Below are 20,213 nucleotides of genomic sequence, written 5' to 3'. Positions count from 1 at the left end.
ACCTGCTTTTCTCTTCCTTCCCTAAAATTTTCGTAGTCAATGGTACAGTCTGAGTCAACAAGACACATCTGACTCAAACTCTCCGATATGATCATATTTCTATTAGATGTTCTGCACAGCTTCCATTCTCGCTACATCATAAAAGCCACTGCCTTTTCAACAAGAATCATCTAAGTAGAGAAATGTTATATTCACCATTTAGGGCTCTCAGGTGGTTCTGAAAAGGCTAGAGAAACAATGCAAAGAAAAATAATAATCAAAATTACGTGAAATCTATAATGGCTAAACTATGCTAATCAAGTTTTATATACTGATTACATCTTTGTAGAGAAATATAGTCATAAATTATCGTTGAATCAAAAATTCACACTGTATGCTACCAATTTCCTTCTTGAAAAAAAATAATTATGTTAAAAATGATTTTGGTCTTTGTCAAGTTTTTGGGTAATAAAGGCAGTGAGAAATTCCAGGCTCTGTTGTTCTTGTTCCATGCTGCTTCCCTTGACAAAAGGTAATCTAATAACACTATGCTGCCTGTTAAAGTTTATATCCTGCATAAATTTGGCTTCATGACCAAATTTTGTAGTTCTTAGTTGAGAAAAGTTATTTTAGAAGACAAGAGGAATTTTGACAAACCAGGACTGCACACAGGAGTCCTGCCGTTATAAGCTGCATGGTTGGTTGTTTGTATATGAAAACAGTGATATAAATTAGTCCAAAATCTAAATTAAGAGCACCAATTTAGAGAAAAAAATGAAATGTGTCCCGACAGAGTAAATAACTGAAGGACCTGCTTATTATTTTTAACATTTCATATTCTTCTATAAATTCAGCTGTGGTTGACAACACAGAAAAGTGGCTGCATTTTCTCAGTTGATTGGGGGTTTAAGCGATGTAAATTGGTGGTCCCGGCAGGACAGCTGGCCACAACCAGGCACTGTCACTGCAGCTGGCAGAAACTTGTGCACTTGTGCAGGAGCAGGGAGGCCAACTACAAAGCGTCTCTGTTCTCCACGGTGCTCAGGCTCGGCCTCTCCCCTGGCAGAACCTCATGAGTGCCATCCTGAAGTCAAGGCAAGACTGCTGTCATGCCCTGCTTCCAGACACCTGAATTATCAATCCGATGTTTTCTGTCATGTCATCAGCAATTAAAAAGGGAAGCAGGAGACTGAAAAATGAGTGCTGTATGGAACAAAACTCCAGGCTTTAACAGGCGGGGTATGAGCCTTCCTGCGTGCATCCTCCTCCTCAGCGTCCCATCCCCCTGCTGTTACAGCAGCACCCAGCACTTTGCTGCAGAGAATTATTTGTCAAGAATTAAAAAGCCAGATTTGCATGTAGGCAGCTCTCATAGGGCTGACGATTGGATTGTCCTGAGTTACAAGTGGAAGTATTAACCACTTAAAGGGGTATTAACCCCACAGCAAGAAAACACAACCATGCTGTTCCTCTACACACATTAAGGTAGGTAGTATACATTGTACGGGACTGGATCCTCTTCTGTCCAATAATCTGACCTTTGTAAAAGAGAAAGGGCCTATTAGGAATTAATGTACTGCACATAGAAATGTCTGGTTGCATTCCTCTTTCACAGACATGTGTTTGGCGCCTGAGGTATTAACTTTCAGACTTTGTTTCTTTTTACAGCATATTCGTCTGCAGTACTGTTGCCTACAAATGGGGTGCAGTAGAAAAACAAACTGTGTTGCCTTTGCACTTTCCCAATGCTCTCAGATGAAAAGGTAGGTCATTCATAGAATCATGAGTGATCTCAATGATTTCTTATATGAGACACCATAACCTAGTGAGAGTTTATTTTCAACTTTGGTAAGAACTATAACCCACATTAAGTTTCTATTTATAAGTAGCAGAATTTTTTAACACTCCAGTAGCAATAGAATCAACAGCATTGTCATGAAGTGTCTCTGTAAAATGAGAAAATAATAAATGCTTAGGCACAAAATTAAAGGCAAATCATTGTTATTTAATAAACAGACAATTGCTTCCAAAACATATTACATCCTTATCTGGTTCAGAGCTACTTTATGCACTATTTTGATTAAGTGGTTTTATTTTATTTTTGTATAAATGAAAACAACTCTTGTTTTGCAGACATAAGAATGAAAAATACATTCTGCAGGATGTTACTCACAAATCTTTCAAACAATAGTTCTGACCAGAGTACCCCCAAAAAAAAAAAAAGTCTGACCAATGAGTTGCACAATTTATGTTCTAAAAGTTGTCTGTGCTATAAAATAACATTTGCTAAATTTCTTCAAAACCAGTGTATATATCAATTCAGATATGAACATACCATTAAGTTAAATCTAGTATTTTTTTTAATGTAGCTGACAATAATTTTTTATTATATACCTTTCCTCATATTGCAATGCTTTTTTGGTAGTTCTACTCTTGTATCCTTACTTTGCAAGAATAACCGTGCAGCTTTTCATTTGACATTAGCAGGTTACAGTACTCAAGGCAGACATCAGAAATTATATAACTAGGTATGTCCCTATTCATTCTTCACTTTTTGTACAAGAATAGCTAAAAACAAGCACTAGTCCCTTTATAAAATGTATATTATATTAGTGTGTATAATGCATATTATATCTGTTCAACATTAAGCAAAAGATAATAATAATAATTTCAATAGTAGGATGTAACTGCTTATACATTACTAAACAAAGGAAATTGGAAAGGACATTTATGTGACTTCACTCCAGAAAAGAGTAATTGGCAAGAGAATACTTGGGACAGAAGTCATTGCACCATCTTTTAACATGATAGCAACTGTGTGTTCATGTACGCAGAGCTACTCAGTGCAGGAGAGTTGAGAATATACGCTCCTGTGCATGAATATATGTGAACAATAATGCTAACACTAGTCACTTAAATGGGAATAAAGAGGAAATGGATGGAAAAAAAAATTGATTTTTGTTAGCAGCATTTTCCTCATGTATTCACCAACACTAGAGCTTTTAAGATTCCAAGAACAGAATTCCTTATTCTGTACTCATGGGCACAAAAATGTTCATACAGACTATAATAAATGCATACTTTTGCACAGTGAAGCATTTACTATATTTATCTTCCTGAAATTGATGTTACCGGCAATGATTTATATTTGGGAAAACACTTATTTTCCCTTACATGAAGAACAAACTATTTTTATTGTTACCATTTTTTCTCATTATTTAAAGTTACTTCCAGGTATCTCTGGATTTCTAGTTTAAGACCCCCCTGTGGGGAATCCATTCTAGATGGAATTTCATGATGACATATCAAAAAAGAAAATCTTACCTTGACATCTTCATAGCTCAATCTGGTGCTATAACGTACCTGTTGACATTGACCAACTGGTTGCTATGACCCAAAGAAGAGCAGCACCTGCTATTCTGCTCATTGAAAGGTATACTGATCTCGGTGTTGCACATTTAGTTTAAGGATGTTTTTATTTCATTTTTAATTATGAATTCTACTCAGTTCAAATGGTTGTACATAAAAAGGTGTTGTTATTTTACAAGTTACCATGCAAGGTTACAGAAAAGTCTTTCTGCATTCGTAAAGAAAGCCTCACCCAAAAATTCTATGCACAAATCAATATATTTGGAGACTGAAATTCAGAGCAAATTCAGAGCAAATTCAGAGACAAGCTCTCATGCTCTTTTCTTCTTTGTACTCCTGTGAGAAATGAGCCTCTTCTCCTCTAACTTGCCATGAATTTTAGCCCCTATTCTTTTGCATACAAAGAAGGGGGAGCTCCCATGTGGGCTTGTGCAACATGTGAATTTTCTCTGCCGTCACCACGACCTCTCTCACCCCTGATCCCACTGAGTGGAGAACCAGCACATCACCAAAGAGACACAATAACTTTCCACACGCCGGGGAGCTTCCTCTGAGAAATCAGCAACACTGCTTTAATGTACTTCATTACACACATTGAGATGGGCCCCATCCAAAAAGTTTCCTCTGAACACCACCACATGGGACCCCAGTGGGTGAGAGGATCAGCACCCACACAGCTCCAGCCTCTTTTTTGACACCTCTGAGGACACTCGACCAGAAGTCAAGGTGACTTGCTCTGGCTGGAGCAGCTCTATAACTTCACATTAAACCATTACCTCTCCTCTCCTGAAAAAGATGAATCCTCTCCCCATCCCTTTTTTGTTTTTACACACAACAGGTGAACAAAGCCCCAAACCAAGAAAAATCTGACATGCTTTCATTAATATCAATTCAGTACAGTATTTTACCCACTTAGCTCATAGTTACATTACAGATACTTGTCCAGAAACTTGTCTTGCCACACTAGATAAGAATGAGCAGAAATTTCACAACAAACACACAGCTGAATCTTGCATTAGTTGTGGAGATAAATCCCAATGTCAGCATTCTATAACATATTTCTAAACTGAATTATCTCTATTGCAGTTCATTTCCAATCATCAATATTTTAAACTAGGTCTCCTCAAGTAAGGATGTGAAAGCTGACTTACTTCCTCTTTAAATGAAAAGCAGACAGCCCTTACAGTTCGCAGAAGAGATAGCTCACCCATTATTTTATAAAACTACTCCATGGAGAGCAATAAGATTCGGAGGTGCTTACAGGAAAAGAAGAGTCACTAAAAGAAAGATTATCCTAACTAGCTCCATGAACCATCAATATCTTCCTCTGTTTTCCCTAAAAAGGGTTTGTTTTGTTCTCAGGAGGAGAGTAGAAAGCATATGAACAGTGATCACAACTCTTCCAAAAGATTTGAATAACGAACAAGAAAAGGGCTTTGGTGGCCAATAATGATAGTGGGATGCAGTAGAACAGATGTCACGTCTTGGCTCTATCAAAGACTTTCTAAGTGACCTTGACTTAGGTAAGTCAAAATCTCTCTGTGTCCCAGGTCCCAAGGTAAGCAGGGATAACAGTAATACCATCTTTGTGATCTTGTAGAGACAGCTCCTTACTGCAGCATCTGTCTCCAAGTCAGCCTATGTCAGGCACCTAGGACATTATTGACCTCATATCCGTGTTGAAAATGCCATATGATGTAGGCACCTATGATGATGCAATAGTTGCTCAACAACTTTCTGTACGATATAATAACTTCTAATATGGATACATTTAAACTGTGGACTTAGTCTCAAATAATATAGCATCAGAGTATAAATAGTCTACCCGTGTTCGTGTAGCCACCCACCTCACATGAGGAATTGCTTGTGTAAGGGAGAAATACTAATGTATATGGAGGATAAAAACTAGTTTCTCATCAGATCTTAGGCATCTAAGTTGGATCTAAGCAAATGTTAAATACCTAAGCGCAAACAGAAGGTCTTGAAACACCATCTTTCCTGCCTAATCCTGTGTGCACCTATGTCTTTGTCCTCAGAGTTCTTTGGTGTATGGTCCTGTCCGCATGCAGCTCAAGGTCACTGTCTGAACACATCAGCAACTGCTCTGTGACCCATGTCCTCTGATACTACAGTGCCACTGTGCATGCTTCCTAGCCCTGTGTGGCACATGAACACGCTCAATACATCCACAGGAGGAAGCACCAGAGGAAGTACCACAGCAGCTGCTATTTCACTTAGAGGAGGAAGAGCAAAATCCTGTTACACAATAGCTTAGCAATTACAGATAAGGACAAGCTGCACCCACTTCCCAAAGTGCTGACCCACCTCTGCCATCTCTCAGAGACTGCCTGAAGCAGGAGGCTTGTGGCCATGCTGCTGTAAGGGTGTTCTTGGAGTAGCCACAGCATATATGGCATAAGTGCTTATCCCTTCATTTCAGGAGTGCAAGAGATTGTGTGACTCTCTGGTCAAGGGGTCACATACTGGCCTGGAAGGCAGGACACCCAAATTCCTAATCCTGCTTCCAGTACAGTAAAACATAAGCAGCTTTGTGGAAACTACTATCCATGGTAGAAGAGCAGGTGAAGAAAATCTTGAGTGCTCACGTATGCTCACACACAGGAACATATATAAATGTATCCTAAGATAAATGAATCACTACACATTATTCTTTAGAGGAATAACAAAGGCACCTAACTCTAAGGAAAACTCCTGACTGAAAGATGGCTCCACCTACACTTCAGAGTTAGTTCCAAAGCTGAGTAAAGAAATGGGTCTGAGAACATACTTTATAATACAGAAAAAAACAGGGAAAGAGCAAGGACGCATGGCCAGAGGTCTGCAATAACTTCTGCGTAAGGAAATGATCACATAGTTCATGACCTTTGCAGTCCGGGAAACAGACGACTCAGGAGGGATGTGGCAGAGCGTGTAAAATAATAAGTGTCATGGAAAAGGTAGTGTGGCAGCAACCTTTTACTGTAACTTCGCGTTCAAGTTTGAAGGACATCAAATGAAGCTCCAAATGAGAATTAAAATGGAATTGGAAGATGTAGTTCTCGTGAAATGGGTGGGATTAATTGCAAGGAACATCAAAGATGCCAAAAGTAGATACGGACTTAAGAGGCAATCAGATCACCTTCTCCTATGATCTTCCCTAGGCATCCATTTAAGATTACTGGGAGTTTGGGGGTAGGATTATGCTTTAATTCAGGAAAACATATAAACACAGTCTCCTACAGCATGTTCCATGGGTCAGAGGGACTGCAGGAGTCAGCGTACCAGAAGTGTCAGGGATAAGGCTGACCCTCGGAAATCATTACTTCTTCTAATTGGAGCTAATGCTCAGAGCCAGCTTCACATTGCTTAGGTAGGCAGTGAAATATCTGAAAATCCGACCCTGTTAGTCTGTTAAAACACTAAGGTAAGGGCCTAGACTTTGTATAAAGAGCAGAAAGGTATTCCTGAGGAATACTGAACTGACTACAGTCTTGTAGCTTTACTGCACGGGTTTTACAACCTCTCTCTTCACCTGACTTCTGTCTGGATTGCACAGGATGTGTCCATGTGGCGTTTTGCATCCTGCCCTTAATGCAAACATGTCTTGAGAGGAGAATCACTTAACCAAACAGAAAGAGTCTGATGAAAACTTAATTAAAGTAGGTGGAAGTAAGTCCATTGTACATGCTACTCTGGGAATATACAAATCTTACGGATTTTGAGTTTTTGTGAACCTAAGGGATTTTTAAACTCTCCAAAGGTTTGCAAAATGAATTTGGTCTCTTTTTACTCTGCCATTTAAACTCATAGTTTGTTTTATTTCATGTAAGGATAATTCAATTTTTAAAAACCCACAAAAAATGTTTTTCTAACTACAGACAATCATGTGCAATGTATTAAGGACAGAACAGCCTCCAAGTCCAAGGTTTGGCATAGGCTCAGTTCTAAAGAGACATACTTACAAAAATTAGGATTTTTTTCTTCTCTCTGCTGCTTTCCCAGGGTGTCTCTTTCTTTTTTTCACATAGGCAGCTCTCTGCTTCTTTTCTCACCCTATTTTTCACCAAATATACTTCTGTCTTTCTTACTTTTTTGTAACCACCCTTAGATAGATAAGTAAGATGTGCTCCCAGTAATGCTGGAGTCAAAAATTTTAATGAATAATGTTTCAGCAGGTTTAAAATCTGTCAGAATGCCTCAGCCCAATTCTAATAAGAACAGGATGTCCGTGGATTATTTCCAGCACTCTCTCTTGTGAGTTTATCGCTTCTGGTTCAGAAGCACTGAATTTTGAATAGTTAGGGCAAATATTCAAAAAGCATTGCCTTAAATTACAATTTGATTTTGTTTAGGGGTCTTCATGCTCCCTTTTTCATTCATTCATCATGAATATGCTAATAGGTGAACTGATGACAGAACTGATCAGAGTAAGAAGTAAATTTTAAATAAAGATATAAAAAAATCATTCATTGGGAAGGACCCAGAGATCAAAAAGAATACCTAGAAATTATCAGGAAATGTTTTTGAATGAATTTGAGATGTCTGTAAATAGTTAATGGGGATTTCTTTAAGAAAAAGAGAGTCTAATTTACATAGATAAGTACCAATACAATGCTCAGTATGAATATTGAGCATTCCCTTTTCAGAGACAGGGCCGGAATAATGGTTCATTCAGCCACTCCATGGTAACAGTCCAGTCTTCAGGGTCATCACCACTGGCAGTAGGAGGAAAATTAAAACTAAACCTAGCTTCTGTTACTGTGGCACGTCATCATGTGTGACATACACCTCAGATCTTCCCTTTCCTCCCACAAAAACATCTTAAAGTCAAGGAGGTTTTGTTGATATTATTCACCACTGGAGCAACACCATAGTATTTATGTAAAGGATGGAGCAAAAGCCGTCAGTTTATAAGAAACATCCTTCCTCAGACACAGATAATTCCAAGTCCAACAGCATCTTCCAAGCAGCCCCTGCTTTTGGCTACTTGAGAGTCCTAGTCAACAAAAATGAAAAAGGAATGTTAAAAAGAAATCGGCCTACTGTATCTCATCTGTAAAATTACACTGTCTCTTGCAGAGAAGAGTTACTTTTTAAAACAGACTTTAAAAAATAACCCCCAGAATAAACTAGGCAACCTCCTTAGTCTGGCTCCAGATGAAGAACCATCACAGATACAAGCCAGTTTGAAAAAAATTAAAAGCTAATTCTTGACGGGTAAAAGGTTCAAAGAAAGAAAACTTCAGCATTTATAAAGCAAGACAACTTCTAAAGAATCCTAAATAATATGCTACCAGAGGCATATGTTTTACAAGGCATATCTTTAATGTAAAAAGTAAACAGGAGGTGCATTCTCATGTCAGCAAATGCTGTTCCTGATCCTGCTATGCACAGGGGATGAAGCTTATTGATTCTTTTTTGTGTTGCAAAATATATAGTAATTACAGTGATTCAAATTTCTGCATTTTGAAAGACTATAACTTCTTCTCCCCTAAATTAAAATCCTTTCCATCTGTCCCAGTGCATAGCTCCACGCTTATCTGAACAGCGGCAAGTCAGAAGGATTCCAGAACCTGCCCACTTGGCATTGGTTTAAATATCCAGGTAAAAAAGTAGAAGTGTGCATTAATTCTGGGCATATTTTATTTTGCACGTGTATGCACTTAGAAGCATTTATTGCAGCAGAGCTACTGCCAGAAGCCAAGTGAGTAGATTTTGGACCTGAATATCTTTTCATTGCATTTTTAAAGGAAATATCCAAAAACATATCAGTCTATTCTCAGCTTACAGTATCTTAAAGTACAGCGATAAACTCCCTATTACTGACAGCAGCTTTAGCATAAGAATTGCCTGTTATTATGTTGCCTGGAAGTCCTTGGCACACATCAGGATTTGGGCTGTCTAGATGCTGCAAACAGGACTCAGTGAAGAAGGTCAAAAGGAACTGTTATTATTAAGTTAGCTGTAACCAGAACCACTGCTCAATGGAAAATTTTGGAGAATCTTGGACCCACATGCAGACTAGATGCTCTGGCCACTTCTTTGATAATTGCTTAGTCTGCATTCTTGAAACCCTTAGTTGCTAACTCTGACTGGTTTTAAACTGGAACCCCTTTTCCTGTCAAAATCCCAAGGCACAGAATCAACAGAAACAATGGAGAAGAGGATGTTATTCCACTTCACAAAATGTTATCTGAACACAGAATAAGGACAGAGGCTACACTGAAATGTAAGCAAACTGCAGTTTTACATATTGCAGGCCAGAAGCTGCCTGCATCTGAAAGGCCCGTTCTTTTTCACTAGAAGCAAAGAGGAGGCTGTAAGTGCAAACCAATGGTAAATCTTATGAATGAAACAGAAGGAACTAAAACAAAAACAGTATTGAGTAGTTAGACTCCGACATTTAAATAGTTAATGACCATCTTGCATTGGTGTACTTGCATAATCTTGAAATACTTTATTATTGAGAAATAAAAACAGATTATTTCCTTTACGAAGATGACAGCCAGAATATTTCTTTATGAACTTCAGAGGAGGTTCCTTTCATTTACAAAATGCCAGGACTCAGTCAGTAAACAATACAGCTTTGTTAATTAGTTACCCAACCTCATATGTGAAGTAATAATCCTTGTGATACGTGGCTCTTGCTCCATGAACTCTCTCACAAATAAATGTCTTTTGGTGATAAAGAAGACGTATCTCCCACTCCTTTTGGCTGAATCGTGTTAGTTTTGCAGTACTTCTGTGCTACAATAAATCTACAGAAGAGATTTGAGGTAGTGGCATAGATTTCACAAAATATGTTACAGAAAGCTTACATTGTAAATTCCTCTGTACCCACAGTTATAAAGGACATGTAGCAGCTTGCTGCCTTGCTGTAGAAGAACCCGCAAAACATATGCAAAATAATGAAAGAAAATAAATATTTTAAGGACCTGATCTTGCAAGTTGTCAAGTCGCCACCCAATGATTTCCATGGGAATGTTTGTGCTTAAAGAACGTGCTCAAGAGCTTTAATGATACAAATCCAGAGAACTCAACTTTTTGCAGCATTTGTACTTCTCCTCATTTGAAACTCTAAAGATAGTCCTGACAACTTCCTCAGTTGTTTTAACCAGTTGATGTATTATAGATAAAAGAGAGTTAGAACTTGCTTTCCTTTTCACTTAAAACTTTGCCTTTTTTTTTTTTTTTTTCTACTGTGTGCCTAAGTACATTGATTAAAGAAAAACCCGCCTCTGCCTAACCTGGGCTCACTGACACATTATTCTATTTCATAATTACATTGAGTATTTTGAGCATGTGATCTGCCATACGCTTTATCTGAATGCATTTCAGCTGCCTGATCTTTTAATCAAAGAGGAAATAGATCTATTTGCGGTAAAAACATGACATGATTACTGAATTTGCCTTACTTTCTAGAATTTACAAGAACTTTTTGTACCCAGGTTTTACAACTGTACCGTGAGTCATCTTCCTAGTATAAATAGAGATGTCATCATTTTTATGACACCATGTTTTCTTTTTCTTGCCCCAATTTCCGTTCTGGCTTTAACCTAACAGTTTAACCTTACTCTTTCACGATTGCTTCCCGTGTTAAACTCGTGCTGCTGAGAACTCTTTGTTGATCTCTTCACCTCTTGCATTTCTGTTTACTACATATTGCATAGTCATTATTAAAACCAGCAATATTTTCTTGGAAACGTTTTTAAGGTCACTGAAGTGTTTTGGATTGCTGCCTGCTAGTAATCTGCCTACAAAGAATATCGTGAATCAGTGCTTAGCCAGTTGAACCGATTGTTGCTCGTATTATTATTGTTCTCAAATGACTGGGATTCTGTTGCGGCAGGAGCTTTACAAATATAGGAAGAAACAGTACAAAAGGACCAGCTGTTGTTCAGATGCTACAGGTTTTAAAACCCTTTAACCAAAATGACACATGACTTTCATTAAAGAACAATGTTGTAATGGTTCTAGTACTCTTGGCCAGGGTCAAAATAGCTGGCTTTTAAAAAGAGCAATTTTTCTACAGGAGCTAAAATGCTAAGTAAATGCTTTCTTTCTTATGCTTCTAAATAGAAACTTTCAGAGGTAAATGGCAATGATAATTATGTTTAATACATCATACTGCAATGTACTACAGGTCTTAAAGCCAAAGACAAAATTTGGTTGCTCTTGTTTTGTCATGGTGAGAAGCATAATATATGTGCATAGACTATTCATCCTAAAACAGTTGAACAATGTCATACCTGTGCTCAATCATCTGCACAGTCTTCCAAATCATTTATAGAACATTTTAATGTATTTACCCCAGAATAAATTGAGAAATTATTTTCTCTGTGGTTGCTTCACTTCCCACTGGCTTCAGCGGCAAAACCAGTTTAAGAAGCCTGGGCTTCTCCTCTTTCACCACACCAGCTTTCTTCCTCCCCAGCAATACCCACAGAGCAGTTTGTGGGGCTCTGTGAGAAGGTGGGCTGCTGAAAGGCTCTGGGTTATGAGTGACCCTGGAGAGGCTGATATACTGTGGTGTAGGGGTAGGAATGAGAGACGAGCAGGAGAAGAGGCACATGGGAGGAGAGAGGACTCCTTCAACAAACATTATCTTTGTAACACAGACTGACATCCTGAGAAATATCCTCCTGTGGCTCAGGAACAGCAATGGGAAGGTGTGAAGATCTCTGCAACAAGTTCCCAACACCTTCAGTAAAGGGGAGAAGGCACTGAATCTTTAACAGCAGTCGTAACTTGCAAAGGCAAATTAATCACAGGCATTAAAGAGGTTACAAACCCACTCCTCCTTACCCCCAAAGTCTACAAAGTACAGCTAAAAATTCTTCCCTTTATTGGGGTCACTTATTTCTTCAGATATTGTGATATTATTATTTCACTGATGCTGCTGTCACCTTATACCCTTTTGTTAACTCGAAAATGCACTGAATGTGAGACTAAAGAAAGGCTCAGTTAGATTATTTTTTCTGGCTGTGGCAGATCCAGTGCCAATGGTTACCCATACGGACATCCCCAAGCTGCTTATCCAGGCCTCACCACCCGTCCCAAGAGAGATGGCTGCACCTTCCCATCTGCTAGAATCACTGCAGGCATAGCCTCTTCTAACCCAGTTCTGTCAAAATTGATCCATGCTTTAAAAAAAAAAAAAAATATTTCACTGCGAAGTATTTAAACTCACTCAAATCATTTTGACAGAATAATGTTAATGAGTAACAAGACATTCAATTCTGCTGGAGGCTGAGGTTAGGGAGGGGGGCAAAAATTTCCACTTGGAAGAAAGTAGCAGGCAGGTGACAGCAGCCGAGTAAGTCAGTCCCTTCACCCTGCTGGCAGCCACCATATGTAGACTCATCTCATACTGGCTATCAAAGTCTGACCCAAGCCTTCAGTTACTCCTGAGTGATGCTTTTCAGACAGTCGACAGCATCTGTTATTCAACAGCAAGCTAGACAGGACAGCTCAAGGGTGCCCTAGCCCAGACTGTATCTGGATTTGGGTGTAAAAGAAGAAAAAGTAATGAACAAACAAAAATAAAACTATTAAAAAGTAAATTTTGAACTTTTCTTTACACACTGTAAAGCACAAACATTGAAAATATTTATTTATGTTTCAACTTTTCAAGTGACAACACTGCTTGAAATTCAAAATACTGACTTTGAATGAGAGTTGCACAACTATCAGGCAAGTTAGTCTCTTAGGATGCACTTTTCCAAACTTTAATAAACCATGGAGACACCACTGCCTTATCTTATTGTCTCCGATTCCTTTTTCAATCAAATATGTTTCAGTTCTGGTCATATGTTATTAATTAGGTAACTACATGTTCTCTTTTGAACGGGTCGTGTATTGAGCAAACCTTGAGCTACATCCAGATCAGTTACTTCCAAATTCGGCTGTGCCAGAGCTGGACTTTTTCGATGGCAAAATCACTTATTAATTATTCTAAGATACAAGTTACTGTGGATGTGATTCTGTTTTTATTTTGCTGATATAACGCAGTATTACTCGGTCAGCAACTATATAAGGAAGTATAAAACAAAACATTTATTTACATCAGGCTGCATTGCTGTTGACTTAGTAACACAGTAGCAGGAATCAGCCTCTCTGAATCATTAATACCTTAAGGGAAAATTACCTGGCTGACACATCATTCTTTAATGTAATTTTTCCATGTCTTACCCCTTTCAAACAAAATGAACGGCTATGCTTTAAAACCCATGTAATATGTAACAGGTGTGGGATTCGGTAACTTTGCTTGCATTAAATGAGCAGGTACTCCTAAAAGCCCTCACAAAAGAGTAAGTTTGGTCTCAGAAATCCTACCTTAGCACACCTAAAGCACAGGAGTTGTGTATAAGTGTGCATTATTTCCGCATTATATTCTGCAAAGTTTTAAAACGTTTGCTTGTGGATCTCTGCTTTTTAATATGCTGAGCTAAATGACAGAAAGTGTAAGTGCCAGTGCAACTCAAACTACTTATGTTTTTTGTAACTGGCCTTGGAGAAGACTGCAATCGTTATCAAGAAGAACAAATTCATTTTCATTAGGAGTTTGGATAAGGAAAGGTTGTAAGAGTGAAAAGTACTTGTAATGTCAGAAGACCATTCTTGTAAAGTATCTGTTTATTAAAAGCTACCAAAAAATTAGCTAAAATATGAACGTTAGTTTAAAACACATGAGATTTTGAAAAGGTTGTGGGAAACCCAAATATTGGGTGGGTCATTTTCATGGATGAGCCTTGAAAAAAAATAAAATAAAATAATAATAATAATAAATTAAATTAAATAACTAAATTGTCATCATTTTATTATTTCCAAAGTGAAAAGTAACAAGATTTTCCATGACCAGCAGAATATATGCACCACCGTTATCTACATATCTATGTCCCATGCATGTATGTACTCAGACCACCACAACGGCTCTAGCTCCTGAATGTCTGTTCCCTTCCAATAATACTTTTAGTTCCTGCCCATATTCCTAAATTTTTCCTGCTTTTCCTGCTTTTCAACTTAACTCACATTTTTTGAGAAATTAGGCTAAACTCAATTTAATTTTTCGTGGAAGGGTTTAAATTATGAAAATACTAAAAGTTCTAGTATGATTATGTAGGGCTGATTTCTATATCCACAAACACTGAGAGGAAGAGACCATAGCAAATACAATTCCCCTGGTTGTGTGGATGGCAGAGAAACTTCAGGTTATTTCTTTTCCACTTTGGACCTCATGGGGACCCTTGTAGTACTGCTATGGAAGATACTCAGCACTCCTCAGTCCTAGAGGATTTGACACAACCCCATTTCACCTCTGTCAGATCTTGACATCTCAGTGGAATAATTCTCTGTCCTTGCTGTGCCTGTCCTACAAGCTATAGCAATAAGGAGTCATTGATCGGGACATTCCATGCCCATTGCATTGCACAGTACTTATCCCAGATGTAGCATTCTGCAGTATTTTCGTTAATGATTTGCATAAGGGAATCAATAGCCCTCATATTAGCTTTGCAAAGGATGCAATGCAAGGAAAAGCTGTAAGTCCTACCCTACACAGACAGCAGGTTTTGAGTTCAGAAGGATGAAGTGAAGAAACAAAGAGGATGCGTTACAGAAATAAGATTCTTGTGGTCATTAAACAAATGGAGCACATTTCACTAAGGACAAATCCACAGCACGGCACTTGGGAATAAGTGGCTGAACAAATACAAGATGGGGAAGGACTGACCAGGCAGCAGTTCAACACAAGGGATCAGAGGTCACAGGCTGAACATGCGTCAGTAATGCCACTGGGTTGCAAGAAAAGCAAATATCGTCCTGGAAAAGTGTCAATGGGAAGGCTTTGTTCAGATGGAGTACCTCATTTGGTCTGAAGCATCATTTCCAGGAACGCCAGGAATCAAATGCAGAGTGTACAGAAGAAAGCAGGTAGAGCTCCCCAAGTCGGGAAACATTGGAAGGACCTGGCCCTTCATCTACAAATGAAAAAAACGTGGGGAAACTTGGTAATGGTTTTCAGACATGTGAAAGGCTAATGCAGAGAGAACACTGCTGTGGACTAAACGTGCAGCAAAGGAGAATCAGGTCAGACATTAGAAGAAACTTTCTGTCAGGAAGGCAGTGAATGAAATTGGTTGCCTGGGGAGACTGGAGAGAGGTTTCTAAGAACAGGCTGGACTAACATCTGCGAAGAATGGTTCAGGCCTCCCTAGATATGCCTTGAGGACAGAAGATGGACAAGTTGACTTTTCAAGGGCTATTTTCCTCCTCTGTTTACTATGACCTCCTTAATGAAAGATTCAAAAAAACTCCAAATTTCTCCAGAAGCAAAATACAAACGTCTTCATCTTTCATGAGACCTTCATGAGACCTTTTCTGCTCAGGGTGTGTTTAAGTTAATCTACTTCTCCTCATTTAAAAATGGCTGCCCCGAAAGTCAAAAATAGATGTCAAAGACCAACATCTCTACACCAACTCTGAGAAAAGGTATAAAGAAGAAAAATAGCTTTTTGGAAATCAATAGAAGTATTTTCCAAAGTAGAGAAAGCACAGTAACAAGATGATTACTCAAAACATTCATGAATGTGTTAATGCAGACAAATTTATGTGAGGACTGTTATAAGGACTTGCTTGATGACAAAGTGGATCAACAAGTTTTAGCAAAATAACTGTTTCTTGTGTAGACACAACATTTTATAATAATGTATTCACTTCATTCTTCTATGTCATTTTTTTTCTTGGAATGGTTTTTCCCATAGGAGAATTTAAGCTACAGAGTTAGAACAGATTAATTATTGTAACTATTTCAACACCAAGCAGTGCTAGGAAGGAATCCCAGTTAACCTGGATCTACTCTTTGGGTTCCAAAGCAGAGGTGGGCTCAGTGTTCCCTCTTTTTTGGTTTTGTTTTATGTTTGTTTGTTTTTTAATCTAGATAATTTCTAACTAGGGTGTGAATTAATTTATCTCTTTGCTTGGGAAGACTGATCATATTTCCTGGTGTTGTCTAATTTGGCAGGAGAAAAGTTAATGTTTTGTGTCAAATACTTCTGTCCAGACAGGAGCATCTCACTGTCACTGATTTTAACTCTGATTTCATTCAAAACTACATGTGAACAGAAATGCTTTTTTTTTTTTTTTTTTTTTAAACTTAGTGGAAGGATTGCACAGATAATTTGGAATAAATTCTCTGATCAGCTACAGGCGGTAATATCATACCAACAAGGAATCTGCCTCAATGGCCTCCTCTGCCTTGCACAGCTTGTATCATATGGTAGTATTTGATGTTGGTCAACACCTGCATCTCATTAATATGATTGTTATCTTACAACTACAGCGTACCATACAATCAGAGTAATTTCATGCTTTACAAGTGTAAAAGAATAAAGTACACAAATACACAAAATCATTTTGCTAAACATCAAGTGTTTGAGATGTCAAACAATGAAGATTACATGTAAAAGATGGACAGACAGAGAAAGAGCAAACAAATCAGAGTTACCAAAGCTGGAATTTCAGATATTCTCCTATAAAACAACCAAGAGTGAATATATGGCTGACTGGTCAAACAAACCTCTGCAACCTAACATATGTAAATAAATTTAAAATTTCTCAGTAAGCATTTATGATATCTGAATGTAGAATGTCTTCCTCAATAATATACCTCATAAAGACCAGAAGAAGAAATAATCACTTCCACAACAGAGGAACATCAAAGTTTAGTTACTTCATCTTTCCTTTCCATTGGAAATGAGACATTTATTAAAATAGAAAGCCAAGAATATCACTTATTACTCGGATTTTATTTATTTATTTATTTATAGACCTGGAAAATGGTGAAGTACTATACTGAAGAATGCATAAATCATTAGGAAACCCTATTTCAGCTTATCTTAGGACACCTTTGAGACTATTTTGCCTGTATATTTAGACATAGTATTAAAGATATCTGATTGTGGAAATGAATGAAAATGAGAAATAGAAACAACCATTTTTAAGTTTGACAGCTCTTTACCTACATCTCTAATTTATCTGGTAAAAGCAGCACTTGTTTATATATCAGAAGAAAAATAAGAGGTACATTAGCCTTCACTCTATTGCAGCTTTACTAGCTTTAAAGCAGGCAACATTTGTATTTGATTATTTCAAGAGAAGAGAAGTTTTAAGAGAAGTTTTAAATGCTCTGTATGGCTCTGAGCATGTGAGACTACAGTCTAGGGCTCCAGTCCTAATGTCTGAATGTCTGTGAGGGAACCACTTCAATGGTCTCTAGGACTTCACGTGCCCCAGTGAATGAACATAAGCCAGCAACAAAAGTAGAAGAGATCACACCATCCCGTGTTCCTTCTCCTCTTCCTCTCATTTGCACTGCAGAACACACTATGTATCTGAACTCAGTCCAGCTGCAAGAACAATCACGGGTCACCAGATGTTTGTGATCACAAATTTAGTGAAAGATACGACATCCAGAGCTGAGCTGATGAAAGACATGTGAGCCTTCTTTATGCATTTCATGTAAAATAGCTTGGGTTGTTTAAAATTGTCCTGGAGAGCTATTGACTTTGCACTGAAACAAATGAGGAAACTTCACATGATCTGCTCTGCTGGTTTGGCCGTGGGAGCAGTAACACCTCAACGAAGCACAACCTTTCTGCAACAAGTTTCTTATCACGGCACTAATGTGTGTTTGGAACCTGAGACCGTGCTTGGCTCAAAAGGATTACAGCTTCAAAGACAGCGGCTAGGAAGAACTGACTGAAGAAAATCCAAGTGCCTACCCACTCAGATTTACACAACCAATTATATTATCAGTGCAGCATTCCTGCGTGCCTAGCTTTTACATGATTATCCCAAGATAGATAAAAGGCCGAATTAGTCATACAAGTCCTGATAATGTTTAAAAAGAGTCACAGACTGATTACAGAAACTGCACGCGTTTTATGAGCACATAATAACAAGAACATTTGTAACTTCTACTGCTGGAATGTTTTTTTAAAACAACCACGTGGTCTCATATAGGGATGATCATCTACATATGGTAGTGTGTATGACTGGATTTGTGTGTATATAAGCATGTAACCAGATAAGGCAATGTTCTAAAGTACTATAACCCTACGTGCTTTACAAAATACATATATCTGTATAGTCCTACTATTAACTTATAGAAGTAGAATACTGCTTTTTTAATTTGTTTGTTAATAAGGAAAATAAAACCTAGACAGAAGATGTTAGAACAACAGTACTGCCATTTTTATACTCTGCAATTAATACGGAACCTTCCTGTTCTTCAATACTTTTAGCTTTCAGATTTGTGCTGGTTAGGAAAGATCAGCTATACTTTAAAATGGAAAGGATGTTCCCTGAACACTGGGTTCAGATGCTCACCTAGAGATTAACTAAGCTATGTGTTCAAAAATAGATCATCATAATCTAATATTGCCTTCCTCGTGATTTATAAGCAGCTGGAGCTTCAGACTAGAACTAAAATTAAAAATAAAAAAAAAAAGTGTAGTACTCAGTAAGAAAGTATTTTGTTTACCCATGAAAGCTTGTAGTGACTCTACACAGTGAGACTCCCACACCTTCCTTTTATTAACTACAGGATTGGGGCCAAATTCTTACTGAATGCCTTTAACTACAACCAACACAATATTATGTAAATACAAAATCCTCACAGTAGTAAAAGGAGTCTTTAAATGCTGTCATATTTTGGTTGAAAAATATATTTATTTCTTCTGCATGTACTTAGAGTCATCAAAAAACATATAGGTAGCTAGCATAAAGCTGGACCGTCTTTCCATGCATCGTGAAGGCTAATAGCCTACAAAGGCATATTTAGGAAGTGGGGTCCCTCTGAGGGTGGGCTCTTTCCAAGCTGTTCAGCAAAGCTAGGTGGTACCAAGAAATGAGGTAGATATATTTTTCTTTTTAAATACTCGACAGTAGCTTGTAAACATAAAAACTGAAAAATGGTTTTGCGTCCACCTGAAAGAAGGATGAAACTAGATGCCAGGATCAAAAAAGGAGAAGCGTTGTCAGCCCTGCCAGAACTGGTTGCAGCATGCTGCTGCCCAGACACGGTTGTTCCATAGGTCTGAGCCCCACGTGTGCCACAAGGGAGGACGTGCCAGGAGCCTAGGGTAACCCCAACAGAGGCAGGCAGACACCACCAACAGGGCAGTCCCACAGCACCTGGGCTGGGTCGGGCTGGTTGGAGGGACACAGTCCTTCAGCAGCCCCAGAAACGGGTATTGCACTAGGTTCATGGTCCACCCAGGGGCTGCAGCCAGGTGTTCTTGCTGGAGAGAGCCAGGGACAAGGCTTCCCATAATACAAGTTCAAGGTCAGGCCCGGAGGTGGGCTGGAGACAAAGTTGCCTGTAACATGGGTCCAAAGTCCAGCCAGGAAGGCAGCCAGCAAACCCAGATTGCAAGAGAGCTGGACACGGGCATGCCTATAACACAGTGCCAACAGGAACGGGATGCCCAGATCTGAGCTTACACGGGCAGGGTGCGTGTCACAGGTGAGGCTGCTCGGGTCAGCTAAGGCCTGGTTGTGCCCTAGGAGGCCTGAGGGAGCCTCACACAAGGCCCTGCCATTGCCCATGGCACAGAGTACACATAGAAGGGGGTCTCCCATCTTGGCAGCCCCGCTCCAGCCCCACCAGAGCTGCAGCCCTAGGCTCTCTCCTTCCCTCAATCCTAAGCAGAAGGCATCACACACTACAGGTTTCAGCATCCACTGAAATGCAGGGGCTTCTCACAGGGCCTGATTCTCAAGAGAAGTGCTGACATCCTGACTCTGACACTAGCTCCTATCAGGTTAGCACCCCACTCCTACTCCGCATGTCCTCCCAGTTGCTG

The 20,213-nt window shown here is 38.8% G+C and overlaps 1 long non-coding RNA gene across 1 annotated transcript; it reads left to right on the top strand.

The window, feature by feature from the left end:
• The first annotated feature begins 1,370 nt into the window (after nt 1–1,370).
• On the top strand, nt 1,371–4,847 carry LOC308195900. The gene is made up of 3 exons (XR_013951910.1): nt 1,371–1,464; nt 1,648–1,742; nt 4,711–4,847. It is a non-coding gene; the product is annotated as an uncharacterized lncRNA (long non-coding RNA).
• Nucleotides 4,848–20,213: the final 15,366 nt, after the last annotated feature.

Source organism: Anser brachyrhynchus (assembly GCF_964034855.1).
Source record: "Anser brachyrhynchus genome assembly, chromosome: 1".
Lineage (NCBI taxonomy): Eukaryota > Metazoa > Chordata > Aves > Anseriformes > Anatidae > Anser > Anser brachyrhynchus.
This window is presented reverse-complemented; position numbering and strand designations above follow the sequence as displayed.